General features: G+C 46.7%; 1 protein-coding gene across 4 annotated transcripts in view; it reads left to right on the top strand.

The window, feature by feature from the left end:
• Positions 1–15,681, top strand: part of sugct (succinyl-CoA:glutarate-CoA transferase) — a 378,390-nt gene that overhangs the window by 237,301 nt on the left and 125,408 nt on the right. The gene's annotated exons all lie outside the window — the stretch shown is intronic.

The raw sequence follows: 15,681 nt of genomic DNA, 5'->3' as shown, positions 1-15,681 counted from the left end.
TCGGAGTAAACCCACGCAGGTCACGGGGAGAACGTACAAACTCCTTACAGTGCAGCACCCGTAGGTAGATTGGAGGAGACAGTTTGACGGTCAGGTAAGCACGGGAATTTTGCGATGTTTCCGAAGACGGTGTAATCTCTTAGCCAGGTGCTAGTTTCACAAAAAAAGTAACTTGTATCGACCTGACTCGGCATTGTCGTGGTCATTATCGTAGGGTAAAAGAAAATCTAGGCGATCTGCTACGACTTCGACTGTCGCCGGAAGTTGCCGAAAAAAATCGCGTAACTGGGACAGGCCCTTTAGCTTCCTTAATTCCTCATCATTCAACATCTCTCCCATCCTGTTTTTATCTTTATTCGTTTACTGTATTTGAAAACATATATTGAGTCCATTCATAGCTGGTGTTTCGTTGACGTTGTACATAATTAGTGCTGTAGAAGCTCCTTCAGTTTTGAAGTGCGAATCAGTGCTAAAACTGTAAATTGTTTGTCTAGACATTCAGATGCCGCAAACACAAGTCCACACACGGTCATGTTAACTCCTACATTCTCACACATTTATGCTTGTGTAACTTTTCCTTTCCTCCATAGAAAAACAGAAACAAATCTCAGTTGATGTTGTTCTGATTAGACTAAGGATATTTTGTCACCAAATTACCGAATGTGTAAGGTTTAAAAATGGTTTCCATCTGTCAGAGCTGTTGCTGACAGTTACCTATTTTATCACCTTTCGAGAGAAATTTCTAAACTTCAAGATAATTTAATCCAAACCATTGTGTTATAAACTTGTTTAAATGAATTTACCTGAGCGGATTATGTGCAGTTATTTCCCATATGAATCAAATTTCCCTTTCCCGTCAAAGCTTTCAAGTCAAAAGTGCTTTATTTTCATATGTTCCAGATAGAACAATGAAATTCTTACTTGCAGCAGCACAACAGAATATATAAACATAGTACACTGTAAACAATATGATAAACAAGAAATAAAATGTGTATATATATATACACATGCTCACACTCACGCACACACACATTTCTATTTATATATATAAATAGAAATGTGTGTGTGTGTGTGTGTGTGTGCAAGTGTGAGCAAGTGTATATATATATGCACACTTTTTTTCTTGTTTATTATATTGCGCACATACACCGATCAGCCAAAACATTATGACCACTGACAGGCGAAGTGAATAACATTGATTATCTTGTGCAATGGCACCTGTCGAGGGGTGGGATATATTAGGCAGCAAGTGAACAGTCAGTTCTTGAAGTTGATGTGTTGGATGCAGGAGAAATGGGCAGGAGTAAAGACCTGAGCGACTTTGACAAGGGGCAAATTGTTATGGCCAGATGACTGGGTCAGAGCATCTCTGAAACGGCAAGGCTTGTGGGGTGCTCCCGATCAGCAGTGGTGAGTACCTACCGACAGTGGTCCGAGGAGGGACAAACCACAAACCGGCGACAGGGTGTTGGGCACCCAAGGCTCATCGATGCACGAGGGCAACGAAGGCTATCCCGTCTGGTCCGAACCGACAGAAGGTCGACTGTGGCACAAGTCACAGAAAATGTTAATGGTGGTCACGGGAGAAATGTGTCACAATACACAGTGCATCGCACCCTGCTGCATATGGGACTGCACACGGAGGACCAACAGCATATTAGGCAGGCGATCATAATGTTTTGGCTCATCAGGCCATAATGTTTTGGTTGATCGGTGTATGTACACATAAAAACAAGCAACAATAATAATGCGATAATAACAATAATAGTCATGTAGTTCAGAGCTTCATGGAGATTTCAAGAGAGAGCTTTCAAAAGAGAGCTCTTATTGATAGCGGAGTCAGGGGGTATGGGGAGAGGGCAGGAACGGGGTACTGATTGAGAATGATCAGCCATGATCACATTGAATGGCGGTGCTGGCTCGAAGGGCCGAATGGCCTACTCCTGCACCTTTTGTCTATTGTCTATTGAGATTGTAGCATTTTGCTCTGTTCAATTCTGCATTATTCACTAAAACAATGTATTCAACTTTATTAAAAAGAAACTGCTCCAAGTTGAGATCCTTCTTCGCACTGCGGTGGATGGAATCAGCTGGAGACGATCTGTAACAAAGCCTCTGATGTTAAGTTACATAAAAAATATTTTTGACACTATCTCCTTTCATTAGTCTAGGGAAGGATTTAAATATGTAAGCGTCCTGTTTAAGCCGGATCTGTGTCAGACAGTCTTAACTGTTTTGTGCGAGACCATTGCCAATAAAAGCAGTTTTGGATATCTGATCTACATTCAGTCTCAGTCAGTGGGAATAAGTGGATGTGTTAAATTGATCACAGCTTCCCAGCTGTGAGATTATGTGAGAAATATCTTTCCATTTACATTTCTCTATAGTATTCTTTTCGCTTTTGGAAAAAATAATAGATACATCTTTTGTTTCCAGGGAATTGGGGGGAAGGTAAGCCTCTGTATCATTTTCAAATTACTCAAGACAGCGGAGTGGGAAGTTGAGATTGTCAGTGGGAAGTTAGAGCAATCGCAGTTTATGTCAATTGTTGCTTTTCGAATGGCCACGAATGATGCACATCTGCTGTCAATGCAAGTTTGGAAGCCACTGAAACCAAAAGCAACAGAAACATTTGACCTGCCACCTGCTGTATAACCTCAACCTTAATCCCATCAGTCTGAAGGAGGGTCTCGACCCGAACCGTCACCCATTCCCTCTCTCCTAGATGCTGCCTGACCCAGCTGAGTTACTCCAGCATTTTGTGATACCCCGAATCCCAATATGAATTACGTCCTCATGATCATCCTGTCATCTTCTGTATTTTTAAAACAAGCATCAAAGAACGACTCTGGTAACTTGCACACTCAATATCAGAATGTTGGCCTTCATAACAAGAGGAGTTGAGTACAGGAGCAAAGAGGTCCTTCTGCAGTTGTACAGGGCCCTAGTGAGACCGCACCTGGAATACTGTGTGCAGAGAGGAGAAACCTGTAGATCTACCTCCTTCATTTGCACTGCACAATTCCCACCTTGTTTGAAACTAACTGGCTGACACAACAGTCTTCTCTCTTTAAAATTTTTGAACCGCTTTCTGCTTTGATACTGAATACTTCAAAGTAAGAACTGCACCACATCAGTGTAAATTATGTTTGCCAGACAACCTTTGGCCACTAACTTTGTTTATTTTTGGCCTCCAAACAATTAAAACAGATCTTCGGAAAAGTGACCTATGGATTCCTAACCCATGTTAACCATCCTTTCGAGACTTGCCTGATCTTAATCAGGCTCCAGGAAAATGCTGTGAGAAAAGGACATAGAATCAAATGTCATACCGTAATTTCCACAGTTATGCAAAAGAAAATAAGTTAGGACTATCTGTCTCTCTCATGTCAATATAACTGGTCTATAAATACATGAACCACCTTGCGTGTTATTTCGGATCATTGATATGTATTTCACTATCAGCTGCTCAAAAAAGCTTCACTTAAGAAGACTGGCCCTCTGTAAATCTGTAGCCTAGTTGTGTAAGAAAATAACTGCTGATGCCGGTTCAAATCGAAGGTATCACAAAATGCTGGAGTAACTCAGCGGGTCAGGCAGCATCTCAGGAGAGAAGGAATGGGTGATGTGCTGAAGAAGGGTCTCGATCCGAAACGGTCATCCATTCCTTCTCTCCTGGGACGCTGCCTGACCCCCTGAGTTACTCCAGCATTTTGTCATAGCCTTGTTGTGTTGCCCAGCAGAAGCCTCACTCCTTCAATGTGTCGAAGCTGCACGAGAACAAGGCAGACATAATGCAGTTCAGCATGCTTTGCTTAGTTTAGTTTAGCTTAGTTTAGAGATACAGAGCCAAAACAGGCCCTTCAGCCCACTGAGTCCGCACTGACCAGCGATCCCCGCACATTAACACCATCTACAAAACACTAAGGACAATTTTACATTTATACCAAGCCAATTAACCTCTATGTCTTTGGAGTGTTGGAGGAAACCGAAGATCTCGGAGAAAGCCCACGCAGGTCATGGGAATATACACGCCACTGGAGTTAAATGGGATTACTGTGGATAGGGTGAGCAGCTTTAAATACCTGGAAGTCCACATCACGGAGGATCTGACATGGACAACGCACATTGCCGCACTGGTGGGTAAGGCAAGGCAGCGCCTTTACCACCTTAGACAGCTGAGGAAATTCAGAGTGCCTCTGAGGATCCTTCAGTGCTTCTACTCTGGGGCTGTAGAGAGCATCTTGTCCGGGAACATCCCAGTCTGGTTTGGGAACAGTTCTGCCCAGGACAGGAAGGCTCTGCGGAGAGTAGTGTGTTCGGCTGAACGCACTATGGGAACTACACTCGCCCCCCTGCAGGACCTATAGATCAGGAGGTGCAGATCCAGAGCCAACAACATTATGGGGAACCCTACCACCCCAGCAACGGACTGTTCCAGATGCTACGGTCAGGCAAACGCCTCCGCTGTCACGCTGTGAAATCAGAGAGGATGAGACGGAGTTTCTTCCCACAGGCCATCAGGACTGTTAACTCTCATATCACCAGGGACTAATTTAAATTTACTGTATTAATTTATTTTTTGTGTTACATTTTTTTTTTCTATTCTGTTATGTAGTTTTAGCACAATCCGCAGGTGTTGCCACTTTCATTTCACTGCACATCTTGTATATGTATGTGACAAATAAAGTTGACTTGACATGAACGTACAAACTCCGTACAGACAGCAACCGCCGTCAGGATCGAAACCCGCACCCGTGTCTCTGGCGCTGTGAGGCAGCAAACTCTACCGCTGCGCCACCGTGCCGCACATTGTCTGAATGGCAAAACCTTGCGTGGGTGATCACTGCCCTCTTTTCTTTAAAATTAAGTTCGACAGCTGACTGAACGTTTTCATAAACGGGATCTGCTGGAAAGTTTCTGAATCAGTGCCCTGGAATTTTCTCTGGTCCCCTATTTCACCTAAACTGACCTGGATCACAGGTTCTACAATTTACCGGAATTCTTGGAAATCTATCAACTGACGGCTTTGTGACCTTGTCATGTTTCCCAGTGACTGAGAAAGGCAGATTCCTTCGTTTCGTTTAGAGATACAGCATGGAAACAGGCCCTTCAGCCCATCGAGTCCATGCTGCCACATTGGTCACCCGTTCACACTGGTTTTACGTTATCCCACTTTCTCATCCACTCCCTCCGCACTGGAGCAGTTTTACCGAGGCCAATCATCCTACCAACCCACTTGGCTTTGGAAATGTGGGAGGAAACCAGAGCACCCAGATGCAGCCCACGTGGTCAGATGGAAAACGTGCAAACTCCACACAGACAGCACCCGAGGTCACGATCACACTCGGGTTTCCAGGGCTGTGAGGTTGCAGCTCTACGGTGGTCACGGTGGCGCAGCGGTAGAGTCGCTGCCTTACAGCGAATGCAGCGCCGGAAGACCCGGGTTCGATCCCGACTACGGGTGCTTCTCTGTGCGGAGTTTGTACGTTCTCCCCGTGGCCTGCGTGGGTTTTCTCCGAGATCTTCCGTTTCCTCCCACGCTCCAAAGACGTACAGGTTTGTAGGTTAATTGGCTTGGTAAATGTAAAAATTGTGGGTGTAGAATCGTGTTAATATGCGGGGATCGCTGGTCGGCGCGGACCCGGTGGGCCGAAGGGCCTGTATCTCTAAACTACCTACTGCACCACTGTGCCGTCACTTAACTTCTTTCACAGAGCACATTGGTTTCTGTTATTTGTTACATCTTCAACACGGAGATGTGGCAAATGAAGGCTCTGAATGATCTCCTATCTTTCCTCAGACCATTTTTATCAAGTTTCTTCTCCCCATCTGTCCATTCCACTGACAGTCCAAAGGGAATTAAGAATCATTCACTGGAATCTCACCTGCTTCCTTCCTCATTTCCTCGAGAATCCTAGGATGTATAATTTCTGGCAAAGGTGTCCTGTATTTATTTATTGCTTTCCATTTCTTACGAACACATGTTTTCCTCACCACATAATTATTAATTCTCAAGTTAGTTGGAATCTGGAACTCATCCACCATCTTCATTTGTAAAAACAATATGAGGAATAAACTTAACACATCTGTTATTTCCTGTTGAGCATTTCTGCCCAATTTGTCCTTTAAAAGGTTTACATTGTACTTCTCACCTGCTTCAGATGGCAATTTGATCATTGTCATATATTAAAATATAAATGCACAAAAATGTAATCCAGGAAAAGCAATCCGGCCCATCAGACCTGCTGGTCAGGATCATGATGCCAGGAATGGTGTAAGTAGGTACCCATACCACCTATGCCCGGGCACTGCTGCCTACCATCACTCATGTAATCTCCTGACAGTTTAGTGTAGTTTAGTTTAGAGATACATCACTGAAACAGGCCCTTTGGCCCACCGAGTCCATGCCGACCAGCGATCCCCGCACACATTACCCCTAGGGATGATTTTACGTTTATACCAAGCCAATTAACCTACAAACCTGTGCGACTTTGGAGGGTGGGAGGAAACCGAAGATCTCGGAGAAAACCCGTGCAGGTCACGGGGAGAACGTACAAACTCACCTCCTGACGTCAATAACCAGCTTCTTCGTCTTGTCGACGTTGGGGGCAAGGTTATTGTCTTGCACCATGTTACTAGGTTTGCACTCTTCTTCACGAACTCCATCTTGTCATCGTTCAAGGTCTGACCCACTGCAGTGGTGTCATCTGCAAACGTATAGACGAGAGTTGGAGCAGAATATTGCCACGTAGTGGTGAATGTATAGGGGCTGAGAGCTCATTCTTCAAAGGCACCAGTGTTGAGAATTATCGTAGAGGATGTTTTATCCTCACTGATTGTGGTAAATGGTACAGGAAGTCAAGGATCCATTCAAGTGGCAGATTAATCGCAAATGTGCCGAGTTTCTGGATTGGAAGATCCACCAATCCTTTAGAGAAAGAAAATAGCTCAATCAATTACATAGAAATAAGTGGGTGTATGGGATCGATGAGTTGCTCCGAGAACCCAAATATGGGCTAAATGACCTTCTTCTGTGCCATAAGGAAACATTGTGACACTTGAAGGCACAGCTTTGGCGGGAAAACCCAATGACTTTAGGAACAGATGGTTGCTGGATAGGATCCGTAAGTGCTGTTAAAAACATCCGAGGGACTAACCCACCAGAGCTAAGCGAGGTGTGAGAACAAGTGTGGGAAGGAACACTTCGAAGACCCACTGATGTGAGTGCTGTGGACTCCATCCCACAGCCAGCAATTCAATCATTTTAGTTGCACTCCAGAGCATCAAGCTCACGTTCCAACTAAGGCCTCAAGCAAAGATGGTCAAACTCAACGATTGAGAGCCTCAATCACAAAATTGATGATCGAGTGGCCCACATGTGGGAAGAACAAGACATACCTGAGGACTGGCGAGATACTGTAAATGTTATTTTGGCGTCCAATAGCTGGCCTGAGTGGATGGCCAAATCGCCATTCCCACCTACCCATGGTAACCTGTCACTCACTTGCTAAGACCACACCTATTTTGCCTCAATCAAAGACTCTGCTTTCATTGCCCTTGGGAGCCATTCAATGTGATCATGGCTGATCATTCTCAATCAGTACCCCGTTCCTGCCTTCTCCCCATACCCCCTGACTCCACTATCCTTAAGAGCTCTATCTAGCTCTCTCTTGAATGTATTCAGAGAATTGGCCTCCACTGCCTTCTGAGGCAGAGAATTCCACACGCAAACAGCCTCGATCCTGATTGAGGATCACTCTAGTCAGCTTAGTCTTCTTCTTCTTCTTAGGCCCCCCTGGGTCATGGCTGACCATGGGTGATGCATCCTAGTTGGCTGCTTGCTCCACACCTCGGCTAGAGCAGCGTCGCTTGTGGCTGAAGAGACCAATGCGGGAGTGACAGTCTCTGTGGCAAAGGTCACATTTGCGTGCGGTCTCTGGTCTGTTGAAGTTGCTGTGCACCTCTCTGCGTGCCCGCTTGTCTGCCGCTGCGTTCATCAGTTTCTCTGCCCCCCGTTTTGAGATGTTGGTTCAGGATACCTCTCCACCTCGTGCGGTCAGCTGCAAGACTCTCCCAGGGCTCCACGTCGATGTCGAGCGCCTTCAAAATCTCTCCCGCAGACATCCTTGTAACGTAGCTGGGGGCGGCCGATGGTTCTCCTCCCAGATGTCAGCTCTCCATAGAGGATGTCTTTTGGAATACGGCCATCCTCCATGCGGTGGGCATGGCCCAGCCACTGCAGCCTGCGCTGCCTGAGTAGAGTGTACATACTCGGAAGGCCAGCGCGAGACAGAATCTCGGCGTTGGACACTCTGTCTTGCCAGGATATACCCAAGCTACACAGCTTGATCTACGGCCAAGGCATCTTCTGAGATGTAATCTACAGTGTTGTGAGAATATTATAGAGATGCAGAGCAATGGTGTTTAAACTCTTTGTGACTATCAATTCACTGCTGATGGGGCAAAGGTTCGTAGAAGAACCCATCAGTTTTCCACCTTTTGGTAAATTGGTAACAAATGTTTGTTGTAAATATGTCAAATTTGTTTTGAAATCATTTCTGCCATTTACATTTTTTAAGATGGGCCCTAATAACTCTCCTTTCCTCACTCTCTCTCACCTATTTATTGATCATAGCTCATAACATTATTCCCATCTCTCATCGTAAAATGGACTCATATGATTTTTCCCCAATTTTAAAAAAAAGAGAGTTAGATAGAGTTCTAGGGGCTAGTGGAATCAAGGGATATGGGGAGAAGGCAGGCACGGGTTATTGATTGTAGATGATCTGCCATGATCACAGTGGTGCTGGCTCAAAGGGCCAAATGGCCTCCTCATGCACCTATTTTCTATGTTTCTATGCAAAAAGGAATCTTTTGGAATTCTGAAATACATTTTTCATATATTTTTCAATAATTTAAGTATATTTGAACTATTTATTAAATGTGTCTGGGTCACCAGAGATAGCGAAGACAGTAAGAAAAAGACAAGTCAGTTGTTGAAAGTAGCTGTGAACCTGTTGGAAAGGTCATTGACAGCAGTGATCTGTCAAGAGGCCATTCCTGGGCTCTTTTTTTAACAGTTGAATGAAGTTTATTTATAACATTTCAACGCAGCAATAATGCAAATAACTGTCTTCCAAGCAACTTTCAGTTAAAATTCATCAAGTTCGCACAATGTGCTTTTTTACATTACAGATTTTTAGATTTTTTAGATATTTAGATTTAGAGATGCAGCGCAGAAACAGGCCCTTCGGCCCATCAGGTCCGCGCCGCCCAGCGATCCCCGCACACTAATAATAATAATAATAATAATGTATTTTATTTATATAGCGCTTTTCAAAGACGCTTTACAGAGATTTAGAGAACATAGGGAAATTAATATATAGATAAATAAGTAAATAAATAAACGAACAGAGAAAGGAGACAGAAGGTGAGGTGACCTTCAGTGTTTGAAAGCAGTACTGAACAGGTGAGACTTCAGCGAAGTTTTGAATGTGGTGAGTGTGGAGGAGTCTCTAACGTTTTGGGGTAGTGAGTTCCATAGGGTGGGAGCAGCGATGGAGAAAGCCCTGTCCCCCCAGGATCTGAGTTTGGTCCGGATGTGGGGGGATAGGAGATTGGCAGCAGCAGAGCGGAGGGTGCAGGTGGGAGTGTGCCTGTGGAGGAGGTCGGTCAGGTAGGATGGGGCCAGGTTATGGAGGGCTTTGTAGGTTATGAGGAGGATTTTGTACTGGATTCTCTGGGGGATGGGGAGCCAGTGGAGTTTATAAAGGACGGGGGTGATATGGTCACGGATCGGGGTGTGGGTGAGTAGACGGGCAGCGGAGTTTTGAATGTATTGAAGTTTACTGATGATTTTTGAGGTTGCGCCATAGAGGAGGCTGTTGCAGTAGTCCAGACGGGAGGTGATGAAGACGTGGGTGAGGGTTTCTGCAGCTGTGGAGGAGAGGGATGGACGGAGACGGGCAATGTTTTTGAGGTGGAAGAAGGCTGTCTTTGTGATGTGTTTGATGTGTTTGTCGAAGGAGAGGGCTTGATCAAAGATGATTCCAAGATTCCGGATGTGAGGTGAGGTGGATACTGGGAGACCATCAATGTTGAGGATGAAGTTTTGGGTGGATTTGGTGAGCGTTTTTGGACCAATGATGATGATTTCAGATTTGTTGCAATTGAGTTTGAGGAAATTTGATTGAAGCCAAGATTTTATTTCAGTGATGCAGTTTGTCAGTGTAGAGTGTGTGGTGGGGGAGATTGACTTGGTGGAGATGAAGAGCTGGATATCATCGGCGAAGCAGTGGAAGTTGAGACCATGACGGCGGATTAATTGACCAAGGGGGAACAGGTAGAGGATGAAGAGGAGGGGGCCAAGGACTGAGCCTTGGGGGACACCTTGGGGGAGGGGAGCGGTGGGGGATTTACAGTTGTTAATGGAGATGAACTGGTGTCTGTCAGAGAGGTAAGATTTGAACCAGGATAGGGCTGTGCCTGTGATGTTAAGGGAGGTTTCAAGTCGGGTGAGGAGAATGGAGTGATTTATGGTGTCAAAGGCGGCGCTGAGGTCAAGTAGGATGAGGATGTTGAGGTTGCCAGCGTCGGAGGAGAGGAGAATGTCGTTTGTGATTTTGAGGAGCGCAGTTTCAGTACAGTGGTTTGAGCGGAATCCGGATTGGAAAGTTTCATACAGGTTATTGGTAGAGAGGTGGTATTTGAGTTGGGAAGCTACAGCACATTCCAAAACTTTGGACAGAAAGGGTAGGTTGGAGATTGGTCTGAAGTTGTTTGGGGTGTCAGGGTTTAGACCAGGTTTTTTCAGAATGGGGGTGACAGCAGCGATTTTGAGGGATGGCGGGACGATGCCAGTGGACAGGGAGGAGTTTATTGTTGCAGTGATAAGTGGAGAGAGAGCAGGAAGGCAGGCCTTGACAAAGCTGGAGGGGATGGGGTCCAGAGAGCAGGTGGCAGTTTTTATTCCTGTGAAGAGGTCAGAGAGGTCGGTGGTGGAGATTGGGGAGAACTGAGGCAGGGGCTGACAGGATAAGGGGGGGCAGGTGGTTTGAGGGGGAGCAGGTACGTTGGTGGTTAAGGTGCTGTAGATGTTGTCTATTTTGCTTTGGAAGAATGAAAGGAAAGTGGTGCATTTGTCAACTGTGAATGATTGGGAGATGGTGTCCAGGGGGCTGAGGAGTTTGTTTATTGTAGAGAAGAGTGTTTTTGGGTTTCCGGAGCCAGAGTGAATTATTTGAGAGTAGTAGGTGGAGTGGGCGCGGGAGAGGGCATCTTTGTAGTGCTGCATGTGGTCTTTGTAGGCTTGGGAGTGAATTGTGAGACCTGTTTTGTTGCGGAGTCTTTCAAGTTGGCGGGCATGAGTTTTCATCACGCGGAGTTCAGGGGTAAACCAGGGAGCAGAGTGGGTGAAGGAAACTGTTTTGGTTTTTATAGGTGCAAGCTGGTCGAGGCAGGAGGAGAGAGTGCGGTTGTAGTAGTCAGTGAGGTCAGAGGGGCTGTGTAGGTCAACGAAGGGAGAGGTGGATATTATTTCAGAGAGGGAGGATGAGAGCGAGGTAGGTGAAACAGAGTTCAGCTTACGGAAGTTGATTTTGCGTTTTTGCTTTGGAGCTGGGGTGGGAATGTTGACAGACATGGTGATGGCTAAGTGATCAGAGAGGGTGGGGTCGGAGCCAGAGAGGTGATGTAGATTTAGTCCAGTGGAGCAGACAAGGTCCAGAATGTGCCCACGGTTATGGGTGGGAAAATTGACGTGTTGAGTGAAGTTAAAGCAGTTGAGTATTTCAGTGAAGTCAGCGGTTATTGTGGAGTCAGTGGAGTCCATATGGATGTTGAAATCACCGAGGAGGAGGATTGAGAGGGAGAGAGAACAGAACTGGGTCAGAAAGTCAGAGAAGTCAGAAAGGAATGATGGGTGTGGTTTGGGAGGGCGGTAGACAACTGCCATGACTAATTTTGTGTGGCCAGAGAGTTTGAAAGCCAGGTGTTCAAATGACGGAGCAGATGAGATGGAGATCTTGAAGTCCTGTCAGTGAATTACGGCAATCCCACCACCTCGGCCTTCCGAGCATGGTTTATTGATGTAGGAGTATCCGTTGGGTGTAGTGAGGTTGAGTGGGAGGTAATCCAGAGGTTGTTGCCAGGTTTCTGTCAGACAGAGAAGTCCAGTTTATTTTCCAGGATGAAGTCATTTAGAATGTGGCTTTTATTGTTGAGGGACCGGATGTTGAGCAGAGTGAGCTTCATGTTGCTTTGTGTGGTGTGGATGGACACGGGTGATTTAGCCAGGGCTTGTAGACAGGGGGCACGCTCGTGTGCGTTGTTGTGATGACGTAATGGACGATCCTAACACTATCCTACACCCACTAGGGACAATTTTTTACATTTGCCCAGCCAATTAACCTACATACCTGCACGTCCTTGGAGTATGGGAGGAAACCGAAGATCTCGGAGAAAACCCACGCAGGTCATGGGGAGAACGTACAAACTCCGTACAGACGGCGCCCGTAGTCAGGATCGAACCTGAGTCTCCGGCGCTGCATTCGCTGTAAGGCAGCAACTCTACTGCTGCGCCACCGTGCAGACAGGAATTACCCTAAAAGTGGTGCTGTGATAGTGTGTTCCGGCAGAGGAGAACAAGTTGAATATCCTCTGTTTTTCCATTTCTGTTTCATCTATTCTGCATGGCTACTCCATCCGTGGGCTCTTGGCAGTGTAGCCTCCTGAGCCTTAAACCCCTGTCCCACTTAAGTGATTGTTTAGGCGACTACAGGCGACTAGGCTGTCGCCACACGGTCGCCGGGGTGTCACCTGTACGGTCGTGAGTCGTCTCCAAAGAGTTGCCGCTGGATTTTGAAATGTTTTAAAAGTTTTGGCGACTGTTGGTTTGACGCCAATGATCGTAGCTTGACGTCTCCTCATGTAGGCGCTGTCGTAGGTTGTCGCCAGGTGACGTAGGTGCTGACTTCGGTGAATTCCATTGGCGACTACCTACGACAACCGGCGACAGGTACCGAAGTCAAAACCGGAGGCTAAAATGATGTGAATTGTCTTCAGTTGTTGTCGACACGGTCGTAGCTTGTCGTAGCTTGCCGCGAGTAGACGTAGGTTCACTTCGGTTGTCGTAGGTTGACGCCTGTGTGGTCGTAGGTTGTCGTAAGTGCGGTCGTAGGTGGACGTCCTAAGTCGCGACGATTGGGTCGCCGGTTGTCGGTAGCTTGCTGTAGCTTGACGTTGACTAGGTGGTAGGTTGTTGTAGCTTGTCGTAGACATTGTCGTAGGGGGGGTCCAGTTGCTGGTTTTTCGGTGAACTGCTACGAGTTGTACAGGGCCCTAGTGAGACCGCACCTGGAGTACTGTGTGCAGTTTTGGTCTCCAAATTTGAGGAAGGATATTCTTGCTATTGAGGGCGTGCAGCGTAGGTTTACGGGACTGTCATATGTTGAAAGACTGGAGCGGCTAAGCTTGTATACACTGGAATTTAGAAGGATGAGAGGGGATCTTATTGAAACATATAAGATTATTAAGGGGTTGGACACGTTAGAGGCAGGAAACATGTTCTCAATGTTGGGGGAGTCCAGAACCAGGGGCCATAGTTTAAGAATAAGGGGTAGGCCATTTAGAACGGAGATGAGGAAAAACTTTTTCAGTCAGAGAGTTGTAAATCTGTGGAATTCACTGCCACAGAAGGCAGTGGAGGCCAATTCTTTGAATGCACTCAAGAGAGAGCTAGATAGAGCTCTTAAGGATAGCGGAGTCAGGGAGTATGGTCCTCCAAAACATTATGACCACCTGCCTAAGATGCTGTTGGTCCTCTGTGTGCAGCACCATACGCAGCAGGGTGCAATGCACTGTGTATTGTGACACATTCCTCCCGTGACCACCATTAAAATTCGCTGTGCCTTGTGCCACAGTAGACCTTCTGTCGGTTCGGACCAGACGGGATAGCCTTCGTTGCCCTCGCGCATCGATGAGCCTTGGGCGCCCAACACCCTGTCACTGGTTTGTGGTTTGTCCCTCCTCGGACCACTGTCGGTCGGTACTCACCACTGCTAACCGGGAGCACCCCACAAGCCTTGCCGTTTCAGAGATGCTCTGACCAGTCGTCTGGCCAGAACAATTTGGCCCTTGTCAAAGTCGCTCAGGTCTTTACTCCTGCCCATTTCTCCTGCATCCAACATATCAACTTCAAGAACTGACAGTTCATTTGCTGCCTAATATATCCCACCCCTTGACAGGTGCCATTGTAACAAGGTAATCAATGTTATTCACTTCATCTGTCAGTGGTCATAATGTTTTGGCTGATCGGTGTATTATCCTCTGACATTTCCGTCACCTCCAACCTGATCCCACCAGCAGTCACAACTTCCCATCTCCACCCCTTTCCACCTTCTGCAGAGACCACTCCCTCCGAAACTCCTTGGTTGACTCATCCCTTCCCACCCAAACCACCCCCTCCCCATGTACCTTCCCCTGCATCCGTGGGAGATGCAACACCTGCCCCTATGCCCCCTCCTTTGTCTCCATCCAGGGACCAAACAGTTGTTCCAGGTGAGACAGAGGTCCACGTGCACCTTCTCTAACCTAACTACTGCATCCGGTGTTCCCAAATCGTCCTCCTGTACATCTGTGAGACCAGGCGTAATCTCAGTGACTGTTCTGCTGAAAACTTGCTCTCGGTCTGCCAAGGCCTATTAGATCTCCCGGTCACTAACCATTGTAACTCCCCTTCCCATCCCCATACTGCCCTGCACATCCTCCATTGTCAGAGTAGGGGCATATGTAAACAGGAGGTAGACACAAAAAGCTGGAGTAACTCAGCGGGAGGGGCAGCATCTCTGGAGAGAAGTAATGGGTGACGTTTCGGGCCGAGACCCTTCTTCAAGCCCTAATGTAAACTGGAGGCACAGTGCCTCATTTTCTGCTTGGGTAGCTTACAGCCCAACGGTATGAACCTAAGTCTGTAGTCTCTTTTTTGCTCTGGTTTATTTTTTCACCCACATGTTTTAGACCGTAACTGGTGTATCCTTATTGTTTTGATGTGTTTATTCTTTATTCTTAATTGTTAACTGTATGTTTGTGTTGTCATTTGCGAGCGGAGCACCAAAGCACATTCCTTGTATACGCACATACTTGGCCAATAAACTTATTCATTCATTCATTCATTCATTGAATTCTTCAATTTGTATAACCTCTAACACCCCCCTTCCCTTTCCACCTTCCCCCTTTTCTCCCACAACACACTCCTTTCTTCAGCCCCTCTCCCCTCTGCCCCACTTGGGCTCGTATCTCCATCTCCCCTGCCCCTCTCCCACCACTTACACTCCATTCTCAGGCTTCACAATCGTAACTCTTCAACCCACACCTCTTTTTTGTCCCAGAAACCCACCCTTGCCTGTGTTCCCTGTTGCCTGCCATTTATTGTCCCGCCCCTCTGTCTATCTTTCTTTCCCCCCTCCCCCACCCGAAACACAATTAGTGTTAAGAAGGGTCCCAATAGACAATAGACAATAGGTGCAGGAGTAGGCCATTCGGCCCTTCGAGCCAGCACCGCCATTCAATGTGATCCTGGCTGATCATTCTCAATCAGTACCCCGTTCCTGCCTTCTCCCCATACCCCCTGACTCCGCTATCCTTAAGAGCTCTATCTAGCTCTCTCTTGAATGCATTCAG

The sequence above is a fragment of the Rhinoraja longicauda genome, chromosome 4, assembly GCF_053455715.1.
Source record: "Rhinoraja longicauda isolate Sanriku21f chromosome 4, sRhiLon1.1, whole genome shotgun sequence".
In the NCBI taxonomy this organism is placed as follows: domain Eukaryota; kingdom Metazoa; phylum Chordata; class Chondrichthyes; order Rajiformes; family Arhynchobatidae; genus Rhinoraja; species Rhinoraja longicauda.
The sequence above is the reverse complement of the archived record's forward strand: the minus strand, read 5'-3'. Positions and strand labels throughout refer to the sequence as shown.